Raw genomic sequence first — 12,685 nt, forward strand, 5'->3', positions numbered from 1 at the left:
GATCTCAATATTATCAAATTAGTCAATTAAAATAGTTTACCTGAAATTAATGATTACCTGCTTCTGTTATTAAATTCTCACTAGACAATAAGAAAATTAAATATATTCAAAGGATATTATTACAAATCACCTATACAAAATGTACATTTTCAGAATATACATCTTTAGAACTTCACACACTTTACTATATTTAGCAAGATAAGGTAAATAACATATTTTAACTTTAAATAAGAACTCCCTTTGAAATCTATGCAGATTTAAAACACCAGATGTCAAAATCATACAATTAAGAGAAATGCATAATTTATAAGAATCAGTGTATATTTATTAAAAATACAATATGCCTGAATTGATTTACAATTAAACGAACTGAAAAATATATTATATAACAAAAAATGATTTTTAAAATGTGTTTTTTAGTTATTCTACTTAATGAAGCTAGTTACTATTTTAACTGTGGTGGTTTGTTTTTAAATAGACAATGCATTAACTAAAACTTGCAATAGAAATATTTGAGGTAAAGTGATCATTATGTCTAGAATTATGTAATGACTGAAAAATGCTGTCTTTACTAAGTCAATGAAGACCATGTGCCTGATTCTCTAAAGCTCTCTGATCTGGTGAGATTATCTATCAATTTTAACTTAATTACATCAAATCATTAGGATTTTTTTTTAGATCTTACATTGTAATATAGAACCCTGCATAGTGAGTTCAGTTCTTAAGCTAAAATTTAGTGGCGCTATCCGATATACGGTGCAGGTTTCAGCGCAAGCGAGGGAACCCGCACCACCCGTAATTTCACCTTGCACATCAGGGTATTATATATACCCCGCCGGCAGTTCCTAAAGTGCCATAAGTCTGATAAACTAGCGATGTCCAGAAATGAGCGTAACTAAAAATTTCTGGAGTCGCTAGTGACTTACGGCACTTTAGAAACTGCTGGTGCCTAAGAAAACTAACTAAAATTTTAAATCTCCAGTAACTGTCTAACACGCCTCCCAAAAATAAGCCCGACACGTATACCCCTATATCCGCAATCCCCCCTCTCACTCCTAATAAATGTATTAACCCCTAAATTTGTAACTTAGGTTAGGATTTATTTTACAGGTAATTTTGTAATTATTTTAACTTGGTAGCTATTAAATAGTTATTAACTATTTAATAGCTATTGTACCTAGTTAAAATAAATACAAAGTTGCCTGTAAAATAAAAATAAATCCTAAAATAGCTATAATGTAATTATTAATTATATTGTAGCTATTTTAGGGTTTATTTTATAGGTAAGTATTTAGTTTTAAATAGGAATACTTTAGTTAATAATAGTAATATTATTTAGATTTATTTAAATAATAATTAGGTTAGGGGGGTGTTAGGGTTAGCCTTAGGTTTAGGGGTTAATAACTTTATTATAGTGGCGACGACGTTGGCAGCGGCAGATTAGGGGTTAATAGATTTAATAGGCTATGTGGGCTATGGTGGTTTAGGGGTTAATTATAGAATAGGTTTATTGCGGTGTGGGCTATGGCGGTTTAGGGGTTAATACACTTTATTAGTTATTGTGGTGGGGGATTGCGGTTGACAGGTAGATAGAAATTGCGCATGCGTTAGGTGTTAGTTTTTTTTTTTGCAGGCATTTTATGGAGTTACGGTGCTCCCATACTCAGCGCAAGGCCTGCTACGGCTGCATTTTATGGTGAGGTGAAAATGGAGTAAGATTTTTCCATTTTAGCCAAGTAAGGCCTTGCTGGATATTGGATACCGATTTACGACGTGGTCCCATGTTAGCTTATGGGAGTAAAAATTGCGAGCGATGGGTGAAATATACGTGCCGCATTTAGATGCGGCGCTGCATATAGGATACCAAAAATGCACAAAATCGGCATTGCCGGCTTTTGCGGGCGACGCTGCATATCGGATCGGGCCCTAGATTTTGTAAGTTATTAGATGGACCTTACCATACTGATGATACATTTAGATAATCTCACTGGAACTGAGAGCTTTAGACCATCGGGCCCTATCTCACTAAGGACCTGATAATCTAAATTTCTCCACTCAGGTGAGATGATCTAAAATAATCATCAAGCACTGTGAGATCCTTAGTGAAATTCTTAAAAGGCAGATTTTGCTATGCTTCTACGAGAGTTATTCCCTGCATTTCTGTATGAGATACAAGCCCAGTGCAATATAGCTCTGCCTGACATTACAATCAACTGCATTTACGTGTTCTGCTTTACATTTCAGATTAAATTTTATTACATTTAAACTTTGCACTTTTGTATACAGCAAAGTTTTTAGGATTGCGATTTTACAAATTTCGATTATGCTTTCATGTTTTTTGTGCAGCTTTAACAAATTAGGATCATATTTTATATATGTATGTATATATTTTACAAAATATATTGCACTTTGTATTTTTTCTTTTAAAACAAAAACTAATACAATTATTCAATACTTTTTATGGGCTCGATAAGCAAATATTCACTAGTTTGGAGAGAAAATATAGTGCAGACTTCACAAGGGCTCAACTCACTGAATCCTATAAGAAAAAGGACGGAACCTGGAAGTCAAAGAGAGATGCCTTCAATAGAATGTAATGAAGCTCCCTAGGATACAGAATTTTACAGTGGAAAGAGTAGGTAACTGCAGATCACCTGGGGGATATACAGGCTCAGTTTGCTTCAATTACAAATTAAACTGAAATATTTTCACTACAGGGCAACTTGCGTTTGCCTATAGTTTAGAATATTACTTTTCTGTCAGTTAAATAAGCATTTTTGAGCAAACTTCACCTGCATACAGCTGGCAAGAAAAATCAGTGATACCAGCTTGTTTAAAATTATAATAGCATTTCATAAGACTTCCCTGTCACACTCACTTTCTGAAGTTGTGTTTTTATTTTACAACAGACAAAATGCCAAATAAAATGTAACCTGTAAAAGATGCACAGAAATTTACAAAGTTTGATCCAGGCAGACCCATTGTCCCAGTGTCCAATCAGCATATTCTAATATTTCAATCTTTTTAGACAAAATGTCATCTTATGTAAAGGATACTAACCATTTTCTAGAAAAAGCTAGAACTCTTGAATTTGTTTCCAATAGGTACATACTTTATACTATGGATGTAAAAAGCCTGTACACATGTATTAAACATGAGACAGGCATCTCTATTGTTATGAAAAATCTTTTAAACAATAATACATGCACAGAAAAATAAGCATATCTTCAATAAACATGTTTATTGAAGATATGCTTAGACTTTTTTGGAACTATTTCCTATTCCAAGATGACTGGTATGTGCAATTGAGAGGCACAGCCATGGGGTCCAGTGTTGCCCCATCGTATGCCAATTTATTCATGAACGAAATTGAAGAACGATTCATTTATGAGAACAGCATATTTAAACAATTTGGTTCATATGGTGGAGATATATAGATGATGATGATGTCTTTGGCATATGGTGGGGCAACATTGGATCCCTGGAAGAATTTGTAAGGGAGGTAAATGTGTCTGTTAATGGCCTGGAACTTACTATTACTTAAAGTGAAGAGAGTATAACTTTTTTAGACACTAGAATAAGTAAAGTAGGAAATACTTTGGAGTTTGATTTATATACTAAAGATACTGATAAGAACACATTACTTAGGTTTGACAGCTTTCATCCCAGGCCATTGGTAGAATCTTTCCCAAAAAGTCAATTGCTCAGAGTTAAGAGAATTGTGAGCAATGAACAAAAATGTAATTTGATGATTGAGGAGATGTCCAATAAGTTCTTGAAGAGAGGCTTTCCAAAAAAAGTAATTGAAGAAAAGAAATTAGACATCTTTCAAAGAGAACAAACAATGAGTAATTCCAAAGATAAGGATAACAGAATGGTTTTCATTTCTCAATACAGTCCTCTCAGTAAAGAGGTTTCCACAAGTATACGTAAGCACTGGCATGTGCTGAGGGACTGTAATGAGAAAATATCCGTATTCAAGAACCCACCACTCATAGCCCATAGGAGAGTAAAAAACCTAAGGGACCACTTGGTAAAATCTGATGTAAGTCCTAGCAAAAATATTGTACAATCTTGAATTAACAAGAAAATTTTGGGCTCATATCCCTGTCTGAATTGCATGAGCTGCAGTTCTATAATTAAAGGTAGATTTTTTTACCATCCATATAAGGGTACAAAATATGAAACTAATGGCTATTATACATGTGATACCACTTACATGTTATACCTCATTAAATGCCCAATGTTCTTTGTTTTACATAGGCGAGACCACTCATAAGGTGAAAGATAGAATGAGCCAACATCGCTCAAATATACATTGTGGCAATACTGAAGCACCAGTGTCAAGCCATTTTATTACAAAAGGGCACAACATCAGCCAAATGAGGTGGCAAATTATAGACCATGTAAAAATTCAGAGAAATGGACAGGATAGAGAAAGGTTACTTAAACAGAGAGAATCTTGGTGGATACATAAATTGGAAACCATGACTCCTAAAGGCTTAAATAAGGAATTGGATATGTCTGTATATCTGTTGAAAAAGTGTATTTGATATATAAAAATGTATTTAATAAGTATTCAGTTTCAAATATGAGGCATAATATGTATACAAGTATTATGTTCAATACATATAGCAACATTCTGTACCAATAGTGTAACAATTTTGTTTTTAATCTAATAATTTTAATATTGTATAGTCATATCATACATGTTGTCACCACTAGATGGTGATAGAGATGCATTAAGTGCTGAGAAGTTGCCATTTGGCGCCAATACACAGGGTATAAAAGTTTGTATAACACTACATTAACCCATGCATGATTAAGGGAAACTAATCCCGAAACGTCGCTGTTTTTTAAAGTCCTGAAATAAAGATTTTGCTATTTGGAGTGCTGTGGACATTGCCTTCTTTGTGATCAGCTGTAAGGTGAATAGGCAGTTCACCAGAAGGTGCTGTTCCTTCCTACTGTTTGCTGCAATCTGTTAAAGTAACATATAATCTTTCAAAACATAATCAGAATTTTTAAAATCAATGCTGGATCTAAATCTAAATATAAATGTATTAAAATATAAAATAAAATGTGCAAAGCTTAAATTTAATAATACTAAAGGGAAGTGTAAAGTAATGTAAAATTTAAAGCACAAACAGGGGCGGACTGAGACCAACCAGGGCCCCCAGGCAAAAGTGTGGCAGAGCCCCCCACCTCCTCTGTTCCACTCAACTACCTCCTTTGCCCCTCCCACCCCATATGCCCATCCCACCCCATATGCCCCTCCCACATCATATGTTACTGGCAGTTAAAGAGTTAAAATCATTAATTTTTATGTTACTGGCATCCAAGGGGTAAAATTACTGATTAGATATCAAAAATATACATTGTGGGATTAACATTAGGGCTAAGGTAGTGCTGTTATATGGGGCATTGTGTTTCCCAACTATCATTGTGCCCATCACTGATTGTCCAGTAAATTGGTGGAGGACACTTGGGGTCTGAATTTGAGGATACAAATAAAAAGAGCCTTTAACGTACCCTGGGTCATGTGATGCTTGGTTAAAAAGAATAAGGGAGTTATATGGTCTTTTAAAGGGACAGAAAGATACAATTAAACTATCATATTACAGATACTGTATGTCATTTTAACAGTGATATTATCCCTCATAGTTGTCTGTAACACACAGCAGTGATATATCCCTCATAACTGTCAGTAGCACATAGCAGTGATATTATCCCTCATAGCTGTCAGTAACACATAGCAGTGATATTATCCCTCATAGCTGTCAATAACACATACCAGTGATATTATCCCTCATAGCTGTCAGCAACACATAGCAGTGATATTATCCCTCATAGCTGTCAATTTTATTTATAAAATATTTTACCAGGAAGGATACATTGAGATTTCTCTCATTTTCAAGTATGTCCTGGGATCACAAAACATTGCAATTGATACAATAAGGTACAATAAAATACAAAAACAATAATAATACACAATATATGCAAACATTTAACATAGAACAGGTAGGAAATATATAATCAACCATGACAGATGCATTCTGTTTTGAGATATGTAGAGAGGGATCTCTTAAAGGATATTAGGCTTGGGGAAGGTTTGAAAGAGTGCGGGAGGTCATTCCATAACTGTGACGCTCTGTAGGAAAAGGAGGATCGAGCTGCTTTATTTTTGTATTGAGGCAAGCTAAATAATGTGCTGGTACTGGATTGGAGGTTATAGGAGGTAGGAATAGCCGGGGAGAACATTCTGCTCAGGTAGGGTGGGAGCTTCCCAGAAAGGCTCTTAAACACAAGGCAGGAAAGATGGAGGGTGCGTCTGGATTCCAGCGTCAGCCAGTTTAGTTCTTTTAGCATGTCACAATGGTGGGTCCTGTAGTTACATTGTAGCACAAAGAGGCAGAACAAGTTATACAATTTATTAAGTTTATTAAGGTGAGTTTGCAGTGCAGGTGCATATACTACATCCCCATAATCCATGATAGGCATCAGCATTTGCTGTACAATTTTTTCTTTTACTGTAGGGCTGAGGCAAGATTTGTTTCTGTATAGGGCACCTAGTTTTGGATAAAGTTTAGATGCAAGCTTTTCTATGTGGAGGCCAAAAGACAGATTAGGGTCTAACAACATACCTAAGTATTTGAAAGAGTGGACTGCGGTCAGCGTGCAATTGGATTTTTTTTTGATGCGTAGATGGGAATTTTGTAATTAGTGTAATTTAGGTTTCATTCCAAAGATCATTGTGACAGTTTTGTTAGTGTTTAGGAAGAGTTTATTTTTTGAGATCCACTTTTCTACCTCTGTGAACTGGTCTTGGAGCACTGCTTCAAGCTGCTGCAAATCGGAATTGTTTGCATAGATTACCGTGTCATCTGCATACATGTGTACAGTTGAGGATTTGCAGACATTAGGCAGATCATTTATAAATAATGTGAATAGTCAATAGCACATAACAGTGATATTATCCATCATAGCTGTCAGTAACACATGACAGTGATATTATCCCTCATAGCTTTCAGTAACACAGCAATTATTTTATCCCCCATAGTTGTCAATAACGCACAGCAATGATATTATCCCTCATAGTTGTCAGAGACACATAGTAGTGATATTATCCCTCATAGCTGTCAGTAACACATAGTAGTGTAAGGACCTTGCCCTTACCCAAGATGGCTGCAGTAATAGTTGTATTGAGGAAGAGAAATGCCATCTGGGAAGGGGGAAGAGTTGTTAGTGCTGCGGAAATTTCTTAGGTGTTAAGAGAAGTGTGGAGCTTGCACAGACTTTGAGATGGGGGAAGAAAGTTGCTGTTTCCGAACTGAAAGAAGTTATTCAGACTAATGCATGGATTCCAGAGACAGTTCATACATTGCTACATGTGGCTGCTGAAGACAGAAGTTGGAACCTTTTATTTGTACTGTGAGTGTCAGCCATTATCTGCTGTTTTAAGATCTCCATAACTTCATGTTAACTAAATGCAAGAGAAAAGATATACTAGTCATATCTGATGTGCTGCAGAGTTGTTGTATATTAAAGAGATAACCCAGAGAATATTCTAGAAGTTATTCTGCCTAAACAGTTTGCATAAATACACTAAATGATTGCACAGCTGCATTACATAAGGAAGTAACTGAGTGTGATGTGCTGCAGAGTTGTTGTATATTAAAGAGATAACCCAGATAATATTCTAGAAGTTATTCTGCCTAAACAGTGTGCATAAATACACTAAATGGATTGCATAGCTGCATTACATAAGGAAGTAACTGAGTGTGATGTATATTAAAGAGATAACCAAGAGAATATCCTATAAGTTATTCTGCCTGAATAGTTTGCACAAATACACTGACTGGATTTATAAAGCTACATTACATAAGGGCATAACTGTGAGATTTCTGCAGCTGTTTGTAGTAAAAGAGTGACTGACTTTGCAGTATAAGGCAAGTGGATTGCTGAAATTCAGTAATAAGGTAGAGACTTATGTTATTCAGTATTTCTGAGGAGAAGTTTTCTTGAGCACTGCATCGATCACAAGCAGCGCTCTCTAGCTTCGTTCACAAGCAGCAAGTGATAATTACCTCAACTAAATTCTATTTAGTATATGAAATTGCATTGTACAGCACCACCTCAAAGTATTTTACAACAACAGTTATGTTATTATTTCATGAGCTCATGAAGCACTTCTGAGTTAAAAAAAGGTATACTGATGAAATAAGAAGATATTGTGATTAATATTATTATTTGTATTTGTTGCACTGTATGTTATTGGTTAAACACTTTATAATAATCAAAGCAACATTTTATTTGAAGATTTCTTGTGTGGTTATTACTTGTTTTCTTTTTGTACTAAAATTTTATAGGACCCCACACCCTATTATTCTAGGGTGTCCCCTATAGGTGGAGGCACTGCGTCATACAGGCATCCCTTATATACCTGATTTCAACCCCCCTCCTACTCCCACTCTGCTGAGGCTTAGTTCTCATACACGAAACAGGTAGACAGCATTACACTATCACCCACCTCAGGGAAGGTCAGGAAAGGGTGTTACAGATGGAGGCACTGCTGAGATCGAGAGGCGGGGCAAAATCAGAAGAGATGCATCTTTTAAAATTAGAAGAGGTGAGAAAGTGGGCAATGCAGAAAAAGGTACCAATTGAGCAGGCAGTGGCTGTGACTTGGATACCAGTAGGAACCAATTGAGATAAACTATGTGAGTCACTCCAGAGAGCACTTCAACTAAGAGAGTACCCTAAGATAGTAGCATTCAAAAGAGTACCAGATGACACTTGGGGTAGCATATTAATAGACACCAACCAATGTTTCTTAGAAGTACCCAACCCCTCTGAGCTACAGCTACTAGGGCTACCTTCAGTCAGACTACCCCTCATTTATGCCATAAAATCAGAACTGCATATAGTCAAGGAAAATGAAGTTCAGGGTGTTAGAGGATCTCAAAATGAATCTAATATGGAGTCTAGTCTATCTGAAGTTCTGAAGATGTTGGCTACAAGCATCACAGACAGCTCACATACATACAGTTACCGGAAACTAAAGATATTTTCAGGAAACCTTCCTGTACCCTTAGGAGAGGAGGGTATTGCGGCATGGTGTGATCATGCTAACATAGTGCTGCAAGAATGGAGTTGCCCAGAGACAGTGAAGCGTGTCCGCCTCTTAGGAAGTGTTAGGCCACCAGCACAAGTATTGTTGCAACACCATAGAGAGGAACACCCTGAAGCTACTGCTGTAGAGTTAATCTCTTTCTTAAAGACCTTATATAGTCTATTTGAAGATCCAGAAGATCACTTGTATAAGTTTCGGTTACTTAAGCAGCGAGAGACAGAGAAGATGTCTGACTTTCTATTAAGATTACATGAGCAGCTTGTATTATTGTTTCGAAAAGGGGTAGTGACCCGACAAGATATGAATAAACGGAGGCAAGATCAGTTCCTTCGTGGCATTATACCAGACAACTCAATAGCCATCTTTCTTAGAGCCCAATTGCACTCTCAAGCACCAAAAGAATTGGAGGCCCTTATGCCTATGATAAGGACTCAAGAAGAGGAAATGAGTTTCCACACTGTGCGTAAGTCTGGCGAAGCTTGCATAGGTAAAAGTGAGACTAAAAAAAAATTAGAAGACTCCAGAAATGCAGATTCTTTGTTGAAAGAGCTTATGGAGAATGGACTGCCTGACCAAGTAAAGGCTGAGTTGGAGAGAGCAAAACTACCTGTAAAACTCCAAAATACTACTCGACCAAAAGGGAGTTGTTTCACTTGTGGAGAGATAGGCCATTTCTCAAAGGATTGCCCCAGCAAAATACATTCATATGCTGGTGATTTTTTGGGAAGCCTTACAGTCCCTCAGAAGAAGGGAATGACTGATATTTCCTTTGATTTATCTGAAGATGATGTAGCTGGGCCAAGGGCTTTTGTTGGAGTAAAAGTTTGTAACATTTCTACACAGGCGCTGTTGGACACTGTATCTCAGTGCACCATAATCTATTGTAGTTTTTATGATACTTACCTTAAACATCTTAAAATCAAGCCTCCCTCTCAAATTGATTTAAGAGGTGTGGGTGGAAATAGGTGTGCTGTTGATGGAGTTGTCACTGTAGTCATTAGTATAGTCCAGTTACATACTAGTATGATATACCCCATGAAAGTGAAGGCTTTAATCTGCCCAGAAACCTGTAAAGATTCCGAAGCCCCTATAATTCTAGCAACAAACACAAAATATGTACAATCTTTGCTATGGAAATTCATGATGGAGGTTGGGGGGCAAGACATAGACAAGTCATTACACCCAACTTTACGTCAGGAGGTTGAAAAGATATCTTTGAGACAATATGCTGGTCAGTGCTACAACCGTTCTGCTGGAGTGACTTACATTTCCCCAGGAGGTGTGAAAGAGTTAAAATGTTTGGTGGTGTACCCTGACGGCAGACCCAAAGAGGACTGTTTTATTCTTGAAACGCCAGATGAAGAAGCAACCAAGCAGGGTTGGATTTTGGTACCTGAAATCTTACACAGAAGAAAGGATGGGCCTCCACCACAGTGGCTAAGTGTTAAGGTCCAAAATTTGGCCCCATACCCTGTTGGTATTGATTTTAATCAGGCTTTGGGATATCTTTATCCAGTAGTAGACTCATCATTGGCTATTCGTAAATGTTTCTCTCTCTCAAAAACAGAAACAGAAAAACTACAATTTAACTTTGAAGGATCTACAATGCCTAAGGAGGCATGTGAGCGGTTGCAGAAGGCTATGAAGGCCCATGCAGGAGTTTTTTCTGCCGCAGAAATGGATGTAGGACGTTCAAAACATATGCTTCATACCATTCGCCTAACAGATTCTGCCCGTTTTAGGGAACAATCTAGGAGATTGCCTCCTCGTGATGTTGAGGATGTTCGTGCCGTTTTGGCTGAGATGGAAAAAGCTGGAATAATTGTTCCTTCTCGCAGTCTATGGGCTTCACCTATTGTAGTGGTTAGAAAGAAGAATGGGTCTATATGTTTGTGCATTGACTATCGGACTCTCAATCAAAGAACTATACCTGACCAATATGACCTACCTCGAATTGAAGAGATTTTACATTGTCTTAATGGCAGCCGCTGGTTCAGTGTTCTGGATCTGAGATACGGCTATTTTCAGGTAGGGATGACTGAAGAAGACCAAGAAAAGACAGCTTTTATTTGTCCACTAGGATTCTATCAGTTTACACGGATGCCACAAGGGATCTGTGGAGCTCCAGCCACATTCCAAAGGCTAATGGAACGTACTGTGGGAGATATGAATGGACGTGAGTGTCTTGTCTATCTAGATGACCTTATTGTATTCGGTAGTACTTTGGAGGAACATGAGACAAGGATGCTGAAAGTATTGGATCGTCTTCACGAAGAAGGCCTAAAGTTAAGTCTGGAGAAATGTAGATTTGGGCAATCATCTGTGACCTATGTAGGTCATGTGGTCTCAGCAGAAGGGGTGTCTACAGACCCTGCTAAGGTGGAAGCAGTAACCGCATGGCCACAGCCTAACAACATTGGTGAACTTCAATCATTTCTTGGATTTTGTGGATACTATCGAAGATTTGTGAAAGGATACTCCCAGTTAGCTCGACCCCTAAACGACTTGCTGAAACATAGTGAAGATGATCCTAAAAAGCCACTAAATGCAAAAACTCCTTTGGGAACTCGGTGGACATCAGAGTGCTCCAAAGCGTTTGAGAATTTAAAGAAAAATGTAACTGAGGCACCTGTCTTGGCCTATGCAGATCCCGAGAAACCTTATGTGCTACATATAGATGCTAGCTATGTGGGTTTGGGGGCAGTTTTACACCAAGAGTACCCTGGAGGGTTGAGACCTGTTGTTTATCTAAGTAGGAGTTTGTCTAAGAGTGAGCAGAATTATCCAGTCCACAAGCTTGAGTTCTTGGCTCTGAAATGGGCAGTAGTGGATAAACTCCATGATTACCTTTATGGAGTAGAATTTGAAGTTCGAACAGATAATAATCCACTTACCTACATCTTGACTACAGCAAAGTTGGATGCAACCGGTCATCGGTGGTTGGCTGCACTATCAAATTACACTTTTAAGTTACGTTACAAGCCAGGGCCTAAGAATATAGGGGCTGATGCAATGTCCCGACGACCAGGACTACCAGAACAAACAGATGATTCTCAATGGGAAGAAATTCCTTCACTTGGTGTGAGAGCATTCTGCCAAACCAGTGTCTTCAAAGACGAAACCTCTGTTTTTTCAGATTTGAGAGCAGTAGATTCATTGGGATGTCATCCACAAGCTCTGCCTGTATATTATTGTAAACCATCTGTAGTGGAATTAGCCAGATGGTCTCGAATACCTCCTGAAGAATTAATAAATGCACAGGAACAAGATCCTTTAATTGGACTACTTCGAAAAGCTGTTCAAACTGATAGCCCACACTTACTGAAGAGAATTCCTAGGGAATGGTCTGGTCCACTAAATAGAGAGTGGGATAAGTTTCAAATTCAAGATGGACTTCTGTTTCGAGTAGTTAAATACCACAATCATCCAGATCGAAGACAATTGGTGTTACCTGCCAAACTAACGCCTAGATTTAGAGTTCTGCTGCCAAAGGGGTGCGTTAGCTACGCATGCTTTTTTTCTCCCGCACCTTTTAAATACCACTGGTATTTA

The sequence above is a fragment of the Bombina bombina genome, chromosome 3, assembly GCF_027579735.1.
Source record: "Bombina bombina isolate aBomBom1 chromosome 3, aBomBom1.pri, whole genome shotgun sequence".
NCBI lineage: Eukaryota > Metazoa > Chordata > Amphibia > Anura > Bombinatoridae > Bombina > Bombina bombina.